This window comes from Myotis myotis, unplaced genomic scaffold, assembly GCF_014108235.1.
Source record: "Myotis myotis isolate mMyoMyo1 unplaced genomic scaffold, mMyoMyo1.p scaffold_m19_p_6, whole genome shotgun sequence".
Classification (NCBI taxonomy): domain Eukaryota; kingdom Metazoa; phylum Chordata; class Mammalia; order Chiroptera; family Vespertilionidae; genus Myotis; species Myotis myotis.
Genome location: NW_023416368.1, coordinates 46,121,516 through 46,143,403, shown reverse-complemented (window position 1 = coordinate 46,143,403; position 21,888 = coordinate 46,121,516). Strand labels below are relative to the sequence as shown.

The window sequence follows — 21,888 nt, the reverse complement described above, 5'->3', positions numbered from 1 at the left end:
GAACAGGGGAACTTAAGCTATTCTGTGAATCAGTAAACGTTTCACTAAATCATGCAGGTAAAGCACAGGCCCTAGGAATTTTACTCTGATGATGTGTAAAGGATATTAGAGAAAGAAGCTGAACATGGGAAAGGACCTGCTCAAAGGCAGCCATGTGGGTAGGAAAGGATTAAAAGTAAGCATGGCTCAAAAAAATTTCAAAAAATTGACCAGTGCTGCTCCTAGATAGGAAATGAGGAAAATATACATTGGAATAAAACCACTGTAAACAATGTAATAGAAGGCCTTAATAATAAGAATGACCTGCTAAGTTTAAGTGGAGGGAAGACGGATATTGTATTGAGATTTAGCAAAACTAGACTGAGAATAAAAGAATATGATAACAGCCCAGCCGGTGTGGCTCAGCAGTTGAGCATCGACCTATGAATCAGGAGGTCACAGTTCAATTCCCAGTCAGTGCATAAGCCCAGGTTGTGGCTCAGTCCTCAGTGAGGGGCGGGCAGGAGGCAGCCGAACAATGATTCTCTCTCATCGTTGATGTTTCTCTCTCTCCCTCTCCCTTCCTCTCTGAAATGACTAACAATATATTTAAAACATGTAAGAGATCAACCAAAGGACTTGTATGCATGCACATAAGCATAACCAATGGACATAGACACTGGGGCTGGGGGAGGAGTGAGTGCATGCGCTGGGGGTTGGGGATGACCTAGAAGAGGTCAATGGGGGACAAAGGAGACATATGTAATACTATATTACAATAAACAATTAAACAGTAAAGAATTAAAAAATAGTTACAAAAAAGAATATGAAAACAAAAAGAATATGGAAGGATCTATACATTTTCATTCTTACTATACTATGCCGTAGCCTTTGTACACAAAATTGTAGGATTGTACGTAATATTCTGATTTAAGCATTTAATAAGTATTGATGCAGTGATATCTATGAAGTGAAACTCTTCTTTTCTTCTTTGTACTAACCAAGGTGTTGGTTGGGTGACTTAAAACTATGTCAACACAAAGAGAAATATGGTCACAGATTAATTCTTCAGACATTATATATTTACAATATTATCTGATACTTATTGAAATATTGCAAATAAACACACTAATATTTTGTGTCAAATATCCATCACAACCTAACAATGTTAACCATTTTTATGGATTTAAACTGAGCTAAGTAATTGAAATAAGCCAGCTGTGCTTATATGTTTTATATATCATTTAGAAATTTCTGTATGTAAACTATGTACTGACTGAGAATTGTGAGGATTACATGACTTAATACATATGAAACAGTGTTTTGCACATTGTAAGCATTCAGTTAGCTTGTTAGAAGTGCATACTGGTTTGGCCTATAGAACTAAATTTTCCATTACTAAATATATAGTGAATATTTGGAACTGTAATATTGTGGTGGAATTGTTTCTTGAAAAATTATTATTGCTCATATTTTGGTGTTGTTTCAAGGTAGCCCTACCTTAATTCCCAAGGTAGCCCTATCTTAATTTAGACTCCCTCTGAAAACAAATTTAGGAATAATAACAGTGGGATGGATCATCCTCATATATTTATGGAAACTTTTTCTGAACGTGACCAAATGGTATTTTCCCCAGGTGAATGCTTGTGTAGTTATACTACTATAATAAAAATAAAGAGGTGACAATTTTGCTTTATTTTAATGTCTACAGAAAATAGAGCTTGAGAAGTGGGGGAAGTAATGAAACTGAAAGCAAGTAATGAACGGGCAAAGAAAACAGAAATCTGTTTAATAACTTTATCCAAAATTATTCAATTTTTCACATTTGTATAACTGCACAATCTAAATCTTACAAACAGGCCTCATTCAAGACTAGGAGAAGCAATGTAGGAGGAATAATGTTTCATAATGAGAAAGTTCCTATTAAGCAGAACCTATGCTGGTAATAACTTTCTGCTGAAAAACTTAGATCTTTTTTAAAAAATATATTTTATTGACTTTTTACAGAGAGGGCGGGAGAGGGATAGAGAGTTAGAAACATCAGTGAGAGAGAAACATCGATCAGCTGCCTCCTGCACACCTTCTACTGGGGATGTGCCCGCAACCAAGGTACATGCCCCTGACCAGAATTGAACCTGGGACTTTTTAGTCCGCAGGCCGACGCTCTATTAACTGAGCCAAACCAGTTAGGGCAAAAACTTAGATTTTATATTCAAATTCTTTTGGGAAGAACGCACTGCCTCCATTTGAAACAGGAATATCCTTAATATAATGACTGACAGTAATATATTTGAAATATGCTGCTTATTTATGCTGCACAGTCCTGAATCTGTTATGGTAGAACAGCTCAAAACCTTTATACCCAAATATTTATTGACTTGTAGAACCCTGAAGACATTCAGTATAGATAGTGCACTATTGTTTTCTTTTCTTTGCGGATTAACAGTGTGACTTATTAATTCTAGTATATATAGCAGTGACATGCAAATAAATTGTACATTTAACAGGAACTGTTGTGCCACAGAGAGCAAGCTGGAGTTCAAAATGGAGGACTGTATCCTCTGCTGGGTAGAAACAAAATGCTTCCTCTGGCCAGTCGCTGTTCACATGGACTGACCTGTCCAGTATCTAATTACCTCCCTGCCCTGATTGTCAGCTTTTCAGGGGAATGACAAGGGGCCAGAGCTTATCACATGTCAGTGAGCTGAAATCATCTGTCATGCATCCACCAGGAACCTAAAAGGAACAAGTTCTTCTAAATAAACTAAAGAAAGAATTCAGCCAGGGGTTCCAATCTGGGCATGAGTCATAATCCTGGTCCCCAGCCTTCAGAAGTGTTACTGGCTGTTTAGGATTGCACAGTACTTCGCTTTGCAAAAAATCACAACTTTCTTGATTAGAATCTAAAAGTACTTCATCCTTTCAATTGGGAAGAGATGACTGAAAGATGGAGAGTGATGGTGATCTAAACTCGGACTTCACACAACGGAATCCAGACTCAACGGTATGCAGTGCACTGCCTTGCCGGTCTCAGGAGTCTTCAGCTGTCCACAGGGATCAGGACCCACTTTAAAAAAAGCAGATTCCACAACACTCATCTCCACACACAGTGTTTAGTTGTGAATCACACTCAGTTGTCATACGACCATTCTCTCTGCCAAATCCTGACTTCTTATACCCACTGCAGGGCAACTCCACTGGGCTGACGTTATCATTGTTGATAAGCCCCTTCCAGGCTGGATCTCGGCCACCACTCTGTGAGCACCCGGGGTGTCCCTGGTGAAGACACCAGCGATTAAAAAGGGTGTTGTTGGCTCTTTCCAGAACCTCAGCTTCCATATCAAGTAAGAGAAGGGACATAACTAGCCCGAAGATCTCTTCTTTCACACAGGTCCTGTCCTCTCTGCAGTCAGTCAATACGTAAGGTCTCCTGTAATATGCATCCTTTAATTGGGGATCTTCAGGTCAGTATAGGTCTCACACACACAACACAGCCCCCTGCTCCTTTGCCAGTTTAACAAACCCAAAGACTCGCTCCAGGTGTGGTCGGTTGATGAGGAGGCCCATCCTGAGACCTTCCAGAAGTGGATCTCCAATTTTTGAACTTTGGGTCTGTGAATTTATCAAGAATTTCCTTTTGCACAAATACCCTTGTGCCATTTCAGCAAACATAGCCTCATGTGAGGAAGTTGGACAACAGCGCCCCCTTACGGCGCTCTTCAGGCCGCAGTCTGAGAAGATGATCCGTGGAGAGTTGCCTAAGAGTTCCAAGGTGACAGGTTTGATTGCTTTTGCTGACATCTCCATGATCTCCATGCCTGTGAGCACACTTCCGGTGAAGGAGACCTTGGCCACGTCCCAAGGTTGACACAAAACTGGCCCGTGGAGGCCCCTCCTTGCACCACGTTGAAGAAGCCAGAGGCACCCCAGTCTCACTGTGCATCTCAGCCAGTGATAGCACAGAGGCAGGTGTGAAAGGGGACAGTTTAAAGACCATGGCTTTTGCATAAGCTAAAGCTGAGGCCAACTTCTAAGAGGCGATCAGAAACGGGTAGTTCCAGGGCTCTCCTCTGGTGAAACCGAAGGACCCACCTGGGAGCTGGATGTGCTGGCTGGCCAAGCCTGCCTAGTGCTCCAGGCACTGCCAGGAGGGGCCAATGTCCACGCCGTCTGGAAGATGGACTCGCCCTTGTTGATGGTCCCCACGTTGGTGATTTCATTCTTCCCTTACGATCCTGGAAGCCTCCAAACGGATTCCACCACACCCCAAGCCAAATTTTTTACTCCATGTTTTGCAGGCAGCATTTGCATCTTGAACAGCCTAATTTACCTCCTTTTACCCTGAGCATGTGAAAGTAGTTATCACCTGGCCGGTGGCCGGCTCCAATGCGACCTCAGTGCCAGAGGCATCTGCCAGCTGCACGGGGACCCCACAGCTATGAAACAAGGAAGGTGTCAGTGCTGCTGCTGGTGCTCCTGAGCAGCGACTGGAGCAGCCTGAGATTGCAGAACAGCCCTGGGGGAGGGGGGTGGGGGGGCTTGGGCAAGGCAAGGCCAGGCCAGTCTGCGCAACATGCAGTCGCTATGTTCTTTTTAAAGAAAACAGTAACCATGTTATCAACAATGATAGTCATAACAGAAGATAACAATAGCTGTTATAATTGTTATGGGCTGAATTGTGACTTTTCATTGGCTGAGCTCCTGCAGTCTCCCACTGGCTGAGCTGTTGCTGGGTGAGGAGGGATAGTTTTCTCCTCTGGATGAGGTTGTAAAGTAGGATCACTTCCTGTTGGAGGTACAGGTACAGCTCTTCTTGTTTGGGTCAGTAGTGTGCACTGGGTGAGGGTTTGCTCTTCCAGCTTCAATTGGATTGCAAGGACAGCTTCCTTGAAAATGATGCCACAGTGCTAGGTAAGCGCTAAAGAAATATCACTTCGTATAGTTATTTATAGAAATGGCACTTGAATAGTAAAAGCTTCCAGTCACTTGGAACTTATATAAGCATCTATACTAATAATAGCCTAGGTGGCGTCAGCCCTCACGTTGTCACAAGATGGCCATCACAAGATGGGCGCATGCACAGCAGAGGCTGAGCCTGGCAGCCGCTCGGGGTCCCGTGGCTCTGCACAAGCACAGAGGAGGCTGGCCCCAGCGTCTATGCTGCCTCACATGGAGGTGGCGGGTCCCGGTGGAGGAGGCGGGTCGCGGCAGGGGAGGGCAGTTGTGGACGATCAGTCCAGGAGGGGAGGGTGGCTGGTGATCAGGCCAGCAGGGGAGGGCAGTTGGGGACAATCAGGCTAGCAGGGGAGGGCAGTTGTGAGCGATCAGGCTGGCAGGGGAGCAGTTAGGCATCAATCAGGCAGACAGGCAGGCGACCAGTTAGGAGCAAGCAGTCCCAGATTGTGAGAGGGATGTCCGACTGCTGGTTTAGGCTCGAATCCCGCAGGACAGCCTAGAGCAATTGGGGCCGGTGCCAGCAGTAGGTGTGAGCAGGGCCAGTCTTGTTAGTGGGTGTGAGTGGGAGCTGCTGCCCTGATTGCCCCTTAGGAGCAGGGGAAGGTGGAGAAGCACTCAGGGGCGATCGGGCGGCAGCCACTGCTTGCACCCGCTGATGGCGCGAAGCAATTGGGACTGGTGCCAGGCTCTGGCAGTGGGTGCAAGTGGGGCCAGCGCCAGCAGCAGGTGTGAGCACCAGCCAAGACCACAGTGCACAGGAGCAAAGAATTTTCAGTAACTACCAGAGGCTCACCCCGATAACAGTGACTGGCACCCCACCTTGGTCTGGCACCCCTGCTCACTTGCTCCGCCATCCTGCCGCAGCTGATGCCCGCCATGTTCCATGCTCTGCTGCCTGCTGCCAACACCCGCCATGGTCTGTGCGCACCCCCTGGTGGTCAGCACACATCATAGCAACTGGTTCAGTTCTGCCATTTGGTCTATTTGCATATTAGCCTTTTATTATATAGGATATGATCTTTTAAATTTTAAAATCAATGACATTTTAACTATAATTTAATCCTTTTTGTATTTTTAGAGATATTCTATTTTGGAAATTGATATGTTTTTATTTTTTCCCTAAATATTTTATTATATTTAGTGTAGAAAACATTGTTATGATTTTGTTTTTGAATAATTTAGGGATTAGTTTCTTTTCATTTAACTGATTGTTTATTAACATTAGACAATATATTATTTGATTAAGGTTATTTAAAAACTGTTTCATTAGATATACAAAGAGAATATCATTGAACTCCTATTCAGCCTTCCATTCTTAAAATTCCTATATCTATAAATATTTTTAAGAAGTTTAGTTCAACTTATTATAAAAGCACACTCATGATAAAATGCAAATAGTACATTACAATCAAAAGTAAAGAATAAAAGCTTCCTTTCTTTATCTGATTTCCATTTCCACTCCAGAATAATGGTATGAAACTATAGCTCAAATATTGAATCTGCCAGCAGTCAGTTCTCATGAGATCTGATTATTTCACTCACTAGCTTACAGGGACATGTTTCTCAAAAACATATTTCTTGTAGAAATATCACAGTGACACCTGACATACTTGACCCCTGATACTCTTAAGTCTATCAGGTTGATATTAAATATATCTTATTTTAAAATTTTTGCTAAAATGTGAGCATTACCTATTGAATGATCTTTTTGAAGTGATTTTAAACTATACTCAATATTATATTAATTTTATGTTAGACACTAGGTGATGAAAACATTTAGCTTTTGCCCAATTTAGTTTAGAAGCTTGACACATCTCTAAATAAGTCAGGCCATCATAACGTAAAAGACTGCTAAGAATGGCACAAATAAGTAGACAGACAGACAGATTGATAGATAGATAAAACCAGGATAGAAAAATGAAGGGAATAAAGGCTGAAACATATTTGTACACTTGGACTGTGATAAACATGACTGCCCAAACAGAGGAGTGAATTTTTTAGCTGGGAGAAATCTGGAAAGTTTCCACTTAAGTTATGATACTTGAGCGACAGTTGACCTGTCATTGATGTATGTTGTTGCTTCCCCATTTTCACCCAGGGGTACCCTGATTAAGAATTATAATTATTTATCTCTTTACATTCATGTTCCATGAGATTAGCTTTCATCATAATATAAAGATCAAAAGTCAAAGACACATATTGAAAGCCCTTGGGGCATCATTATTTTAATGTATTTAATCAACCTAAAAGGCTAATGTAATCTTGAATGGGTGATTTGTGTGTTTTTTTAGTTAATCCTCATCCAAGGATATTTTTCCATTGATTTTTAGGGAGAGTGGGAGAGAGAGGGAAAGACACAGAGAAACGTAGATTTGAGAGAAACACATCGATTGGTTGCCTCCTGCTGGTGCCCCCACCAGGGTGCCCTTGACAGGAATTGAACCTGGGACTCATTAGTCTGCAGGCCTACACTCTGTCCAATGACCCAAATTGGCCAGGGTGAATTTACCAGAACCTGGAAAATTTTCTTTTCTCTGTTTCTCCCCACCATTTTCTTGAACTTAGATTAGGACCCTCTCATTGCTGATTAAACATCCTGATATTAGAAGAAACTTTCTGTCCTTTAGAAAGAACTCATCACTGGATTTCATAAGTGTCTTCAGAAATATAGTTTCTCTGCTATCAACAAACAAATCACACAAATAAAACAAAAAACAGAATTCACATTCTACTTTTCCTGAGCCTGAGAACTTCTAATATTAGCAGGGCCCTTTGCACAGTTGAGGTCCCAAAACGTATTTCTGTCTGTAGTTCAGTCTTATACTCGATCTACAGACAAAACTCAAAATTGTATTTTTGTTATGGCTACTATCAAATTAATTGAACACTTACAAATAAAATCTAACTTATTTTGGTAATTCAAATTGATAAATTCTGTCAGTATTTAATTATTTCTTATTAATAATTTACAACCCATGAAAAAATAAACTGATTTTATACAAGTGCAGCAGATTTAAAACTGTCACTGACTTCCACAGACATATAAAGCATTATAAAGTCCCTGAAGACAAAAGTGGAATCATTTACTTTCAGATACTACTTAACTCAGATTAAAAAATAAAGAATGACAGGAAAAATAAGCATTTTATATGTCAGTATTTCAAATATATACTTAATTCAAAAGAGCAGGTATCAGCATATTTGTGTTGATCTAACATTTTATAAGAATAAGTAATTTACTGAAATACATTAGGTAGAAAAGATAAGAGAAATAAAAGAAGAATCATTGTTTAACTTACACTTCTTATACTGTTGCCTTTGTGATACTTAAACTTATGACTAAATATATTGAGTTCTAAGTACATCTTATTAAAATACATTTACAAATATGCTGTCTCATTTCTTTAACTCCAAAATTTGCATTGGTTATGTAGAACTGTCTTTATCCTTGACCTAAATTAAAAATAATTAAAAATAATGTTGGGAAAGATAAATTATAAAGAAAGAAGGGATAGCTTTGACACTAATGATGTTTCTGTGGATATTTCAAGGGCATAGATCAGAAATGTTTTGCATTAGAAATAGAATAAAACCAGCTCCAAGAAATAAGAACAAAGCTATTTTCACTGTCTCTTACATGTTTATATATTTCAGTATCAAATTAAATTGGAAAATCACCCTGAGAGCAGTCTTAGTGAATAGTAGCATGAAGAGATAATATTATTTAACAATTCTGAGAAAATGAATATTATAAAAACATATGGCTTTTTACTTTCACTATTCCATCCATTTTACATTAAGTAAAACAAGCTCAAATTATATAACTCGCATGCAATGATTTAATCTGTTATTAGTTAGGCCTGGATTTTATAAAACATTGTTGTAATATTAAATGGAAAGACATTTTTTACTCTAAATGCATTTCTCTTGCTTAACACTGCCTATATTTTATTCTTTTGTGTTTTAACAGTAGTATTGATGAAGTAAGAATTATTATTGTGTTTAAAATTATGGCCCTAACCAGTTTGGCTCAGTGGATAGAGCGTCAGCCTGCAGACTCAAGGGTCCCAGGTTCAATTCCAGTCAAGGACATGTACCTTGGTTGCGGGCACATCCCCAGTAGGGAGTGTGCAGGAGGCAGCTGATCGACGTTTTTCTCTAATCGATGTTTCTAACTCTCTATCCCTCTCCCCTCCTCTCTGTAGAAAGTCAATAAAGTATACTTTTAAAAAATTATGTAAGATTACATACAGTTAAATACTGTTTAGTGCATGATTGAAAGAGATTTGGGGATTAACTTGTAGATCTCATTGGCTTGTTTGTGTATCCACTTTTTACTGTGCTGTGTAATTGAAATATTTTTGTTTTTCCTTGCAATATTCAGAGGTACAGGGTAAACACAGGACAAAAAAAAAAATGCAGTAAAAAATACAGGTAGCTAGTACTGATTATAAAATGTTCTTATCTTCTTTTATGCTGCTACTTCAGTCAAACTCATTATTTCATGATTCCCCTGAACATTCCTTCTAACTTCCCTCCTTTAGGTCATGTCATTTTTGTCATTACAATGTTCTTCTTGAAAGACCTTGTCTCTATTTATCGAACTCTTCTCCTACTGAATAGGTCATGTCAAATGCCACTGTTCATGACCTTCTTAAAGAATTTAAAATTTTATAACTTTTTCCCTATATTTCCACACTTTACTACCATGTAATTTTTAGTGTTCAAGTAGGCCAACTAAATATTACCTCTTGCTGTAACCGGTTTGGCTCAGTGGATAGAGTGTCAGACTGCGGACTGAAAGGTCCCAGGTTCGATTCCGGTCAAGGGCATGTACCTTGGTTGTGGGCACATATCCAGTAGGGAGTGTGCAGGAGGCAGCTGATCGATGTTTCTCTCTCATCAATGTTTCTAACTCTCTACCTCTCTCCCTTCCTCTCTGTAAAAAAAATCAATAGAATATATTTTAAAAAATAAATAAATATTACCTCTTATCTTGTGCCCTTTTCCCACCAGGTTGTTTCTCTATAGTCACTAGGAAGAAGAGAATTTTGAATCAGTCTTTATGGCCTAAAATGTCTCCATGCTCTTTAAATAGTCACTTCATAATACACAGAGAAAAGGAAAACCACAAATATGAAACTCCCTACAGATCTACAAATTCACCTGCATGTACAGTCATTTTTTTCACCACCCTCATCTGATGATTCAGTTACCATGGATATAATGAGACCTCAGTTCTTGTCTTCTTAAAGGAAATATTTCAGTCAAGAGACAAAGTGTAGCAAAGTAAGTAAAAATTTATTGGCTACAAAGAAAATATACTTAGGACAGTGAAATGAGGAAGGGTATAAAAGTGGTAACAGGAGAGCCTAGGCCCATGGTCGGCAAACCACGGCTCGCGAGCCACATGCGGCTCTTTGGCCCCTTCGGTGTGGCTCTTCCACAAAATACCACCTGCGGGCACGCACTACAGTGCGATTGAAACTTTGTAGCCCATGCGCAGAAGTTGGCATTTTGTGGGAGAGCCACACTCAAGGGGCCAAAGAGCCGCATGTGGCTCGCGAGCCGTGGTTTGCCGACCATGGGCCTAGGCTGAGCTGCTTTGGCTTACCGAGAAGTCAGAGAAAGGGGGGCCTGGGAGACAGGGCGTTGGCCTGGGACAAGCTGCTGCCCCTTGCTCCCCTGGTTGCGAATCTTATAGGGTCACTTAAGTCTTAGAGGGAAGAAGGTGGGAAGGGATTGGCAAGGGAGTGCTCCCATGGGGAGAGTGTGCCTTGGGGGTTCATCCTGGGTGGATTTATCTCTCTTGCAGGTGGAAGTCTCAGGGGAGGTCTTAGCGGGTATTCAATAGAATATTCATTAGTATACTCAATAGAATATTCATCAGCTTTCCAGGTGTCTCTTTAAGTGTCGTGCTCTCCACTGATTGATTGGTGCCAAGGCAGGGGGGTTCTCAGTTAGTATAGCTGGTGCTGAGGCAGCCATGGCAACCACAGCACTTGTCTGGTTTTGCTGCTCTTCTGGGCCTGGAGCTGAAATACAATTGAGGCCTAGATGTTATCTTCGGGGAGGAAAAGGTCAGGAGGTCTAAACCGCATGACGAGGGCTATGAAAACACAGGATCCAAACTGCATGACCAGCGATATGCCAGGGAGGATAGGTTACCCTGGCGGTGAGGCTCTTGCTTTGCCAGGTTTGCCCTTGCTAGGCATCTGGGGCTTTTTGCCCTCATGAGTTTCTGTACCTGGCACATCGTCTTTGCTCTGCTCATGTCTGTCCAACTACCTGTAATACTTCTATTTTCTCTTTATAAATTTTTAATCAGCTTTATTAAAGAACCATTTAGCCTTTTTTATACCACTACATTCTTCTAAAATTCCTCTTCTATACACACAAGCAATATTTAATTATTCATTAATAACTTTTTTTTAACATTCTAGACATCTTAGAAAATATGAATTAAGCACTAAAGGAAAAGTAAAAAATATAGAGATAACTAAATATTCTGAGTATCTGTGGACTTAGCTTTCCAGTCCATTTTCTATACAAACATACAGACATTTTTATTAAACTGTTAATATGCCATAAAAACATTCCACGCATTGATTAAAAACAAAACAAGACATCAGACCCAAAATAAAGTTGCTTATGCTAAGACCCTTGTCACCAAACCAAGAAACTATGTCATTAACCACTGTTTTACTCAGGGTTATCCGGGGGCACATAACCAATAAATATATTGATAGATCAATAGATGATAGCTCTGGCTCGTTTGCTCAGTGGTTGGAGCTTTGGCCTGTGGACCCAAGGGTGGAGGGTTTGCTTCCCAGTCAAGGGAACATACCTCCATTGTAGGTTCTCCAGCCCCAGTGGGCCATGTGAGGGAGCCAACCAATCGATGTGTCTCTTTCACATCCTTGGTATTTCTCTCTCTCCTTCCCTTTCACTCCCTCAATGAAAAAAATATCCTCAGGTGAGGATTAAAAAAAAATGTGATAGATATAGGGATAGATGTAGAGATCCTTGTCAATACATTGAGATCTATTATGAGATTCAAGAAGCAGAAGTCTTTACTCTTAAGATTTACAACTGATTGCATGAATCCCACACATATTACGGAAGGCAATCTGCTTTATTTAAAGCCTGCTGGTTATAAATGTTAATTACATCTAAAAAATACCTTCACTGCAACATGTAGGCTGATGTTTAACAAATCAGTGGATCACCAGAGTCTTGTCAAGATAACACATAAAATTAATCATCATGGCCACTAATAGATTTTGTCTTCTACCTTTATAAATATATTTTTCATTGGTTCTGATTATTTTTCTCTTTAATATTCTTATCAATGTGTTCCTAACTCTTCCTCTCCTTTTTCCCCTAATTGTTATCTCTAGAAAAATATTGAACTTACATTGAAGTATCATCATACAACTGTATAAACTGTTTTTTTAACTATAACTAGTTTTTAAAACTTTATATATATATATATATATATATATATATATATATATATATATATATAACTGACTATTAGAAAGATCTATGTGAAAGTCTTACAAACCCTCATGAAATAAATAGTTCTAATTTATATATTATCCATATATTATTAAGCAGTATCCTACTGTTTTTCCTGGTTCTAGTAACTCAAAAGATAAATTTGAAAATGTAATTTTCAAATCCTCCTTTAAGTTATTAATCAATTGGAGACTAGAGACTCTACTACTTGTCCTCATCTGACTTTCAGTTATGTCTGCAGACCTTCCATCACTGAGTCTCATTCCCAGAATTCACTGTGTAATTTTGGATATTGCTCTTTTACCCAAATTATTTGGTATGTTACTCATTCAAAACAATATAATTGAGCAAATACTAAGTCATTTTGCGGTTCCCCTACCATTTTGCCAATTAATGGGGTTAGTCATGCAGTATAACATATTACCAGTTCTAATATATAAACCAAGACAAAATAGAAGTTAGTAAATGCTGAAATCTATAATATTTAGATATCTTTAGAGATGTTTTTTATAATGTTAAATAATAGGAAGTATTCAATAGTGAAGAAGCTATGATTAAAGTCTGTTCTTTTTTTTTTTTTTATTGATTTTAGAGAGGAAGGAAGAGGGAGAGAGAATTAGAAACATCAATGATGAGAGAGAATCATTGATCGGCTGCCTCCTGCACACCCCCCACTTGGGATGGAGCCCGCAACCCAGGCATGTGCCCTTGACCAGAATCAAACCTGGGACCCTTCAGTCCGCAGGCCGATGCTCTATCCATTGAGCAAAACTGGCTAGGGCAAAGTCTGTTCTTTTTTTTTTTTTTTTTTTTTGGAATAAAATATTAGCCTGAGAAATGCTGGTCTGAGATTTAGTGGGAAATAGCAAAATGTTTAGCTTACATGTCACACAAATTAATGGCTTTATATCTCTTTTGGAACATGAAATAAAATTATATTTTTAGTTCATCCACATGGAATCCCACCCACTGAGTTAATTAGAATTAACCAATTTTCAAAGAAAGGAGGACACAAATCAGAAGAGTAGAATACATTTTAAAAGTTGTTTTGTCAGAAAATCTTCACTCTGTATGTTAAATTAAGATGTTCAAATCAAATAGCCGAGTAAAGGAATTTTAGTGTAAAGAAGTACAAAAGGAGAAAAAATAGTTATATACCAATATTTATAAAGATCTTCTTAAAATGTAGACCTGTAAAATATGAGATTATCAGATGTTAACAAGGTAAATGCTTTTGTTATTTTAATGAACGTAAGGGTGCATACATCTTTGCACATAATATTTTGCTCAAATTCTCATTAAGAAATTATGTCTCCAGATATATCTTGACTATTGATTTTTATATTTACATACTGAGAATTTTTGCCAATTTTTTAAATGTTGAAGTTAATTTAAATATTTTAATTTAATAATAACCCACTAATGGGGATGAAAGGAAAAGGCTCTTGCAAAATTAAACTAAATTGGTGTTTTAACAGAATTTAAGTCATAGCAAATAAACCCAAATATTTTATTAGATAAAATTATATTAAATTTTAGCCATGAAGCCATTAACATGTACCTGTAAATATGTATGTTTTTGTGGCCACTGAGTTTGTTTATTATTACAGCCTACTTCTAGTTGGAAAATATAAAAAATTAAACCACTCCTAAATTTGAATAATTAGTTAAATAATTTATACTTAGGAAGTTACTGCATTTCAAATTCAAGCTTACTGGCAAAGAGTTACATTATTAATATTTTTTCCTCTTTGTTAAAAACCTACTCTCATCTTAGATTCAAAGCTATCCAGTGACTAATTTAAATTGGTTGAAACATTTATATGATGCATATTTCTAATTAAGCTTCACCTACTTCAATATATAAATACAATGAAATAGCTGTGGAGTATATACCCAGTCTGTAATTGACTAGTGCAGAGTACAATCTTATGGTTTTCTTATGGAAAAAAAAGTTATAAATAATTTTACACTACTACAAATAAATGGTATAATATAATCATTGGGAATTGCTTGCTGCAGAAGGATTATTATTTCTTTAAAAAGATGATTTTAATGAACATAAGGGTGCATATATCTTTGCACATGCATGATTTTGAGTTTTTTGGGTATATACCCAAGATTGCTGGGTTGTATGGTAGCTCTATTCTTAATTTTTTGAGGACTTACCAGACTGCTTTCCATAGTGGTTGTACCAGTCTATAGTCCCACTGGCAGTGAGTGAGGGTTCCCTTTTTTTCCACAACCTTTCTAACATTTATTATTGCTTGTCTTGTCGATAAAGGCTACTCTAACAGGTGTGAGATGGTATCTCATTGTAGTTTTGACTTGCACTTCCCTACACAGTGCAATATACAGATCTTGTAACATAGAAGCCTACATCTGAAACCTATATGATATTGTTGACCAATGTCACCCCAATAAATTTAATGTCTTTCTTCTCCAAGATAGATGCAATAGGAAAGAGAATGAACAATGTAGGTGGATTTTGAAATTTATTTATTTATTTTCAGTTGAGCTAGCTTGATGAATTTTCAGTGATACTGTACAGTAAATGAGAATACTGGACAATAAATGAGAAATCCTTTGCAAACCATCCTGTTCTTCTCCTGGAAAAGATAGCAAGTGCATGTTATTGATCGTTATCTTCCTACAGATTGTTAGGACAGCTTCAGAGGGACTTCATTTTCTCTTGAGAAAAATTTATTTTACCTGACACGTAGACCTCTCTTTGGATTGAGATAGTGAATAATCTAACTATGAAATTTATTAAAGCGTTAAATTTATAGGAGCTAGCCTGAATGTTGGGGATTCTTTTAAAATCTTCTGGTGTCTTTTTTCTTTACAAGTACAATAAAATGTTAATATTTTCTACCAGAGAGAAAAAAAAATATAAAGAGGTTCTCGTTAGGCTTGGTACAGAAAAGCCAAAAGTGCTTTCTCTTAGTAATTAAGCAACAAAAAATGTTCTTTGACCATCATGCTATATACTTAGAAGCCTGTGGGCCAAGCATAGGCGTAAATCTTCTAGGCCTAGAAATACCTTTTATGCTTTTTCAATTGTGAATTCTCTACCTGTTCTCCTTTTGTTTCTTCTTGTCTCCTTCCAAAAAAATCACTTCATCAGTCATCTACCCACCAGCCAGTCCTCATTATCTGTAGTTTCTTATTTCTACCCTTTCCATTACTTTTGCTCAAATAATGTCCTGTTCTCATTGACACTATTTTTTTTAATCAAGTACACCTGAAGTTATATTTATATTTTTATTCAAACTTGTTGTTTCCTTTAATTGTTTGACTTCTTAAAAGATGATCACAGACTCTATTTTTCCCATATTCTCACATCCATTCTAATAAAAATGTCTTGCAATTTGCTTCTGAACCATTACTTTACTATGCTAATAAAACTGCACTTTCTTGGTTTACAAGCATCTCATAAATACCTTTTCCTTTACTACACAGTATTTAATAGTGAGAAATATTACATATATTTCAACTTATATATGTTTTCTTTTGGGCATCATTAAAAATGACATTCTAGATTATTCTCAGTCCTCCCTGCTTTCTTCCTCCCCCATTTTTCCTCTCATTCCCCCCCCCATTTTCCCCTTTGATCTTTCCCTTTTCCTTATAAATAATCTCTCCTTCTAAAATCACATTATTTTTAGGTCTTGTCATCTTTACAAGGATAATGCTCATGTATACATGTCCAGAGCTGAAATATTTCCTCATCTCCAGTCCCATAAATACCTGTTAGACATTTGATTTAGATATTCTGCCATCATCATAAAATTTAAAATTTGAATTTATCATGTCCTCATTACATGATGAGTCCTTCATCTTGTCTTTCCTCCTTTCCTCTTGTTCCTGCTCACTCTTTTCTCATTTCTTCCCTTTGCTCTTTATTACTATTCATTATTCCTTTTTCATATCTTTCTTTTTTTCATTTTCTCTTGCTATTCTTCCTATTTATCCCATTTTTCTATGCTTTCCTACTAGCTCTTAATGACATCACATTTATTCCTATTGTCCATTGTCACAGTTATTATTTCTCCTCATTTTGGAATATAAGAAATAGAGATTTAAAGAGGTTATTTGCCCATATTTACTCCAAAATCATAATTTTCTTCATGTGCTATGATTGTTGAAAAACCTCAGTGGCTTTTCCATGATCATAAAATCCAAACCTATTCTGCTATCGAATATTTTCTATTCAATGTCTACATAATTTTCTCCTCAATATTTTTTGGGGGGGGATTGTTATCATGAGACCTCATTACCTATTTATGGCCTTCAAAGGAATTTTCCTTTTACCCAAATCAAAATTTAACAAACAGAAAGCCACAACAATATCATAAGTACAAACAACAATAAACTTCCACAGTTGCTCATTGTTGTACCTTTCTATAATGAATTGGTACTTCTACTTATTCAAACCCTCTCTTCTCTTTACCAGCAAACCTGCCCCATCACCCGTGCAGCAATATTCAAAGCACTGTCATGGAGATTATTTTTACTTTATATAGGTTAGCAGTTGGAGGGATGTGATATTCCTTTGTAGATGGCCTGTAAACTGTTGGTTATGTAGCTCTGTGAGAGTGATCAATATTTGGGGGTCATCAGATGGTGTGAATTTTGAAAGGCTTGATGGTATATGTTATTGCTTAATTAAAGACTATAATATAATATATTTATTACTATTTCCTTAGCTAGGACTTTGTGTTTCTGTCACTAAGGTCATGAAATAGTCTCATATATTATTGCATTGTATATAATATATGCTATTGTTAATATATTTTCATTTCTTTTCAAAGATTTATAATCACCTATTCACCCCTCCCCTCAACGCTTCCTTAACCCATAGCAACTATAGATCTTTTTACTGTATCCATAGTTTTATCTTTTTAAGAATGTCATATAATTGATTTCATATAATATGTAGCTTTTTCAGATGGCTTCTTTCACTTAATAATATGCATTTAAGCTTCCTCCATATTTTTCATGACTTGATACTTTATTTCTTTTTAGCACTGCATAATAGTCCATTGTCTGGATGTACCACAATTTATTTATCCATTTACCTACTTAAGGACATTTTGGTTTATTCCAACTTTTGGCAATTGTGAAAAAACTGATATTGATATCCATGTACAGGTTTTTGAACTGATGTAAGCTTGTAATTTTGTGAGTAATTACCAAGAATTTACCTAATGAATCATGTAGTAAGTGTATGTTCAATTTCCTACGGAATTTCCAAATTGTCTTTCAAACATAACAGTTGCAAAATACTAAAATGATGGAATTGACAAAGAAATGATATTTTATTGCCCAATATTTAAGAGTTATTCAAAACTGAAAAAAGTATGTGTTCCTAGATTTAAAAAAATATATAAATCTGTGTATCTGTATATATGTATGTGTGTATGCCTTTCTGCTATGAAGTATAAATAAATATGTAACTTTTTGTAGACATGTAATAATTGAAACTTCACCATATGAACCATAAAGTAAAATGAAATATAACATGTACCAGAGTTAAAAGATAGATTAAAATGAATGATTGAAGTCTCTCATAAATATCAATAAAAACTAGTAGAAAGAAAATAATTAAATATATTCAATGTAGTGAAGACAAAATATCATACTCATATTATTTACCATAAAACAACGTTGCTATTTGTTATTTTAAGGTGTCATTGACTAAAATTTCACATATACTAAATATATAAAAGTATATTAGAATGCATTCAATACAATATTTAAAATGTATATACTATGTGTATAGTGTAAGTATGCATATATTTGTAATTTTGGAATAATAGTATAAAGACATGCACATGTCTTTCTAGCTTGAGATTTTTTTGATACCCCAAATAGATGGAGAAAAACAACTTGAAATATATCAGACAGGCATACTAGAAAGAAATATTTAAATTTATCTTTGTTTTTTATTGTTAGATGCACTTAAAAATATTAGTATTTAACATATCTTATTCTTTGACCCTTTAGCATCCTATAAATAATTCACAATTCAATTTTTAATGATATTTTCATATAATTTAGTGTTTTTCTTATTAATTATAAAGTATATTATAAATATAGTAACACAAAATATAGAAACATTCCATATTAAATATGCACACTGAATGTTTGATATTCAAATTTCAGAAAGACTAAACTATTTTAAAAAAGGTTAGAATGTTAGAAATATACTAATTTGCTAACATGACTGCATTTGTTCTAGTTCTAGTGGATGAGGCCTTTTTTTTACCTAATGGTAATTACAGAATAATCTACTGTTTTTCATATCAAAGTATTTTCCATTGTCTTCTCCCTCAGGAATATTTATATGTTTAACTGTTTTGCCAGCTATCTCTATAGAAATCTTTTAATCTTACCTCTCAATAATAGCTTATATTTGCATCATCCAACTTCCTCATTTCCTTGTATGAATAAACAAGCTTAGCATTCTTAGTTCAATTTTGGAATTTGTTTATCTTAGCAAAGAAAAAATCAATCACTAAGCAACTCCTTGGAGTCACCTATGGTTTTACAGGTAAACATTATTAACTAAGAAATGATTCCACAAGTGAACCAACAGACAGGGGGAGTCCTTGACCTATTAAACATAGCTATGGGATTCCTCAGATAATGTATTCCAGCAGTAGCAGCCCCAGGTAAATTCAAGAGACTAATTTGGTTCCTCTTCAAATTGTGTTCAATCAATGACTCAGTCCATTTGGAAAATCAATATCCACAACTATCATCTTTGAAGAACCACATTATTCAGCAAAACCTAATTATCATAAATACTTGCTCTATTATAACAGCTCTCCACCACCGTGTTAAAATTTTGAAATAAGATTGTCCTGACATTTTTAGTGAGTGAATCTGCAACAGCAACAGGAAATTAGCTTTCTGTACTATAATATGCTATTACTTTTTTTTTTTTTTTTTGGTATTGTGATGCTTTTTCTAGTTTAGAGTTGACTGTTCAAAATTAATCTGGAGCTGTAATAATCATCAACTCTGCTAACTTTCTGAATTCATTTTAAAAATAAGAACTGAAAATACCCTCACTGGTCTCAAAAATACTCAGAGATACAACTATAAATTTAAAAGTAATTTAAAGCAAAATTACATATATAGCTATTTATAAGATCAATACAACTCTAAATGGGATAAGCCTGCATCAAAGACCTAAATAAACTAGAAAACAGAACTTACATGAACTAAAACAAAATTAATTACAATGGTAAATATCCTCCACATATATTTTCAGTGGTGAGCACTTCAACAGACTTCCTTATATTGCTGTCTCAAGTTAACTATGCCCAGGATAGTCAAAGAAGCTGTAGGTTCTCTGAAGCACATAGGAGTTACTGTTTGACAATGACTTTGCTTCAATATACTCAGTGTGGTGTAGCGATTGATTCGGAATTAAGGAAACTGGCTGCCAGGGCTCTGGAGATTGCAGTGATATAGCGCCCATGACTGGAGAGTTTAATATATTTTACATAGAAAACACAACTAACAAATGAGATAGTAGCTGAAGAAAGATAAGGGATCAAAAGAGGATTTGTATTATTGCTGTTGTTTGTTTTTATTGTGAATAATATTTATATATTATTACCTCTAATTATTTTTCAGAAATTTTCTCAAAATTGAACCTATTGGTTCTTTCTTTGTTTTCCAGCTGAATAAGTTGAAATATTTCACATTTGTCAATTTTGGCAAATATGGATAAAACATTTAAGAAAAGAGAAACGGGAAATATTTCTGGTCTAACATTGACTCTCCCCATCACCTTTTACATCTGTGTTAAATATGAGTGTATTTATTTTATTTTTTAAATATTTAAAAAAATATTGGGGTGACATTATTTAGTAAGATTATATAAGTTTCAAGTGTACATTTCCATGATACATGGTCTACATATTGTCTTATGTGCCCACCACTGAAAGTCACGTTGAGTCGGGTGGTTTTTCCTGAACAGGATGCAAGGGTGATTTCTTTCCCGGGTTCTTGTCCAGATGGATTCGAAGAATACAGCTCCGGATAAAAGGTGGTAGATGAAAAGGGTGGAAATTTATTTGAAACAGTACAGACTCCCATGTAGGGAGGTGGTCCAAGGGTAACCCCCTAAGCTCCTTTTCTAAGGTTTATAAGGCTGCAGCTGTCTCTTCATACTGCCTTCCAATTGGTAGAATATGAGCCTCAAAGCTCAAAATCCACGAGGTGCCCCCCTCTTCCTCTCCCCCTTCAGTGGTAGAATTCTCTATCTCTTGTGAAAAATCTGTTTTCCTCTTTCTCCCATTTGTGGGCATTTCTCTATGGTCTTTGAAAGTTTGTTTCCTTTTCCTCCCCATACCCTGTGGTTTTTCCCTATCTTCTGTGAATGGATGTCTTCTACTCCCCTTATCCTGTGGCACCTTTTTTTTTTCTTCTCTGTAAATGTATGCTTTTGGCAGCTCCAAGCCCTCACCTATGCAGTCCTCCCCCATGGGCCCTCTTTATTCCTAAATCTCCCTAAACCTGCCTATTTTATCCCTAAAACTCCTTTCAAAGTCATCTTCCATCACCACATATTTGACCCCCTTGGCCCTTTACTACTCCCTTACTCCACTTCCCGCTGGTAACCATCGTAATGTCTGTGTCTATGAGTTTCAATTCTGTATCCCAGGTCTGAGTGCTGCCATATTGTCAAATAGTTTCCAACTTGGTAAAAACTAAAGTGAAGAAAATTCTTTGTGACTTGTCATGTATATCAGAATCAGAAAATATTCTACAGGTTCCCAGAGGTTGACATTGGGGTGAAGGTGCTGTTGTTGGGAGAGGGGGGAAAGGGGATAAAATGGGAGGTAGATGTACTACTAACAACAATAACAATATATTTAAAAAATGAAAAAAAAATCTTCTCAAAATCAAACTCAATTCAGAAATAAACTTTGGTAAATGAGAACTGATGATTAAAGAAAGAAAGAAACAAGATCTGGGGCAATCGGAGAGGCTGGAATGGCTGAGGACCTGAGATCTGTAAATTGAATTTCTTTGGGAATTGTTATTTATATTAATACAAAGGTGAAACAGCCACCCTCTTTGCTTTAGTCCAGTGGTTCTCAACCTTCTGGCCCTTTAAATACAGTTCCTCATGTTGTGACCCAACCACAAAATTATTTTCATTACTACTTCATAACTGTAATGTTGCTACTGTTATGAATCGTAATGTAAATATCTGATATGCAGGTTGGTCTTTGGCGACCCCTGTGAAAGTGTCGTTCGACCGCCAAAGGGGTCGCAACCCACAGGTTGAGAGCTGCTGCTTTAGTCAGAGGTAAACCCTCCAAATATTTAACTGTGACTTCTCTGTACAGGCATGTATGTGAGTATGGATACATGAGTATATGATTAACTCACCTACTGAACAGCTAT

The 21,888-nt window shown here is 36.7% G+C and overlaps 1 pseudogene; it reads right to left on the bottom strand.

The window, feature by feature from the left end:
* Positions 1 to 2,957: 2,957 nt before the first annotated feature.
* The window catches only part of LOC118657953, a 59,199-nt pseudogene continuing 40,268 nt past the window's right edge, over positions 2,958 to 21,888 (bottom strand).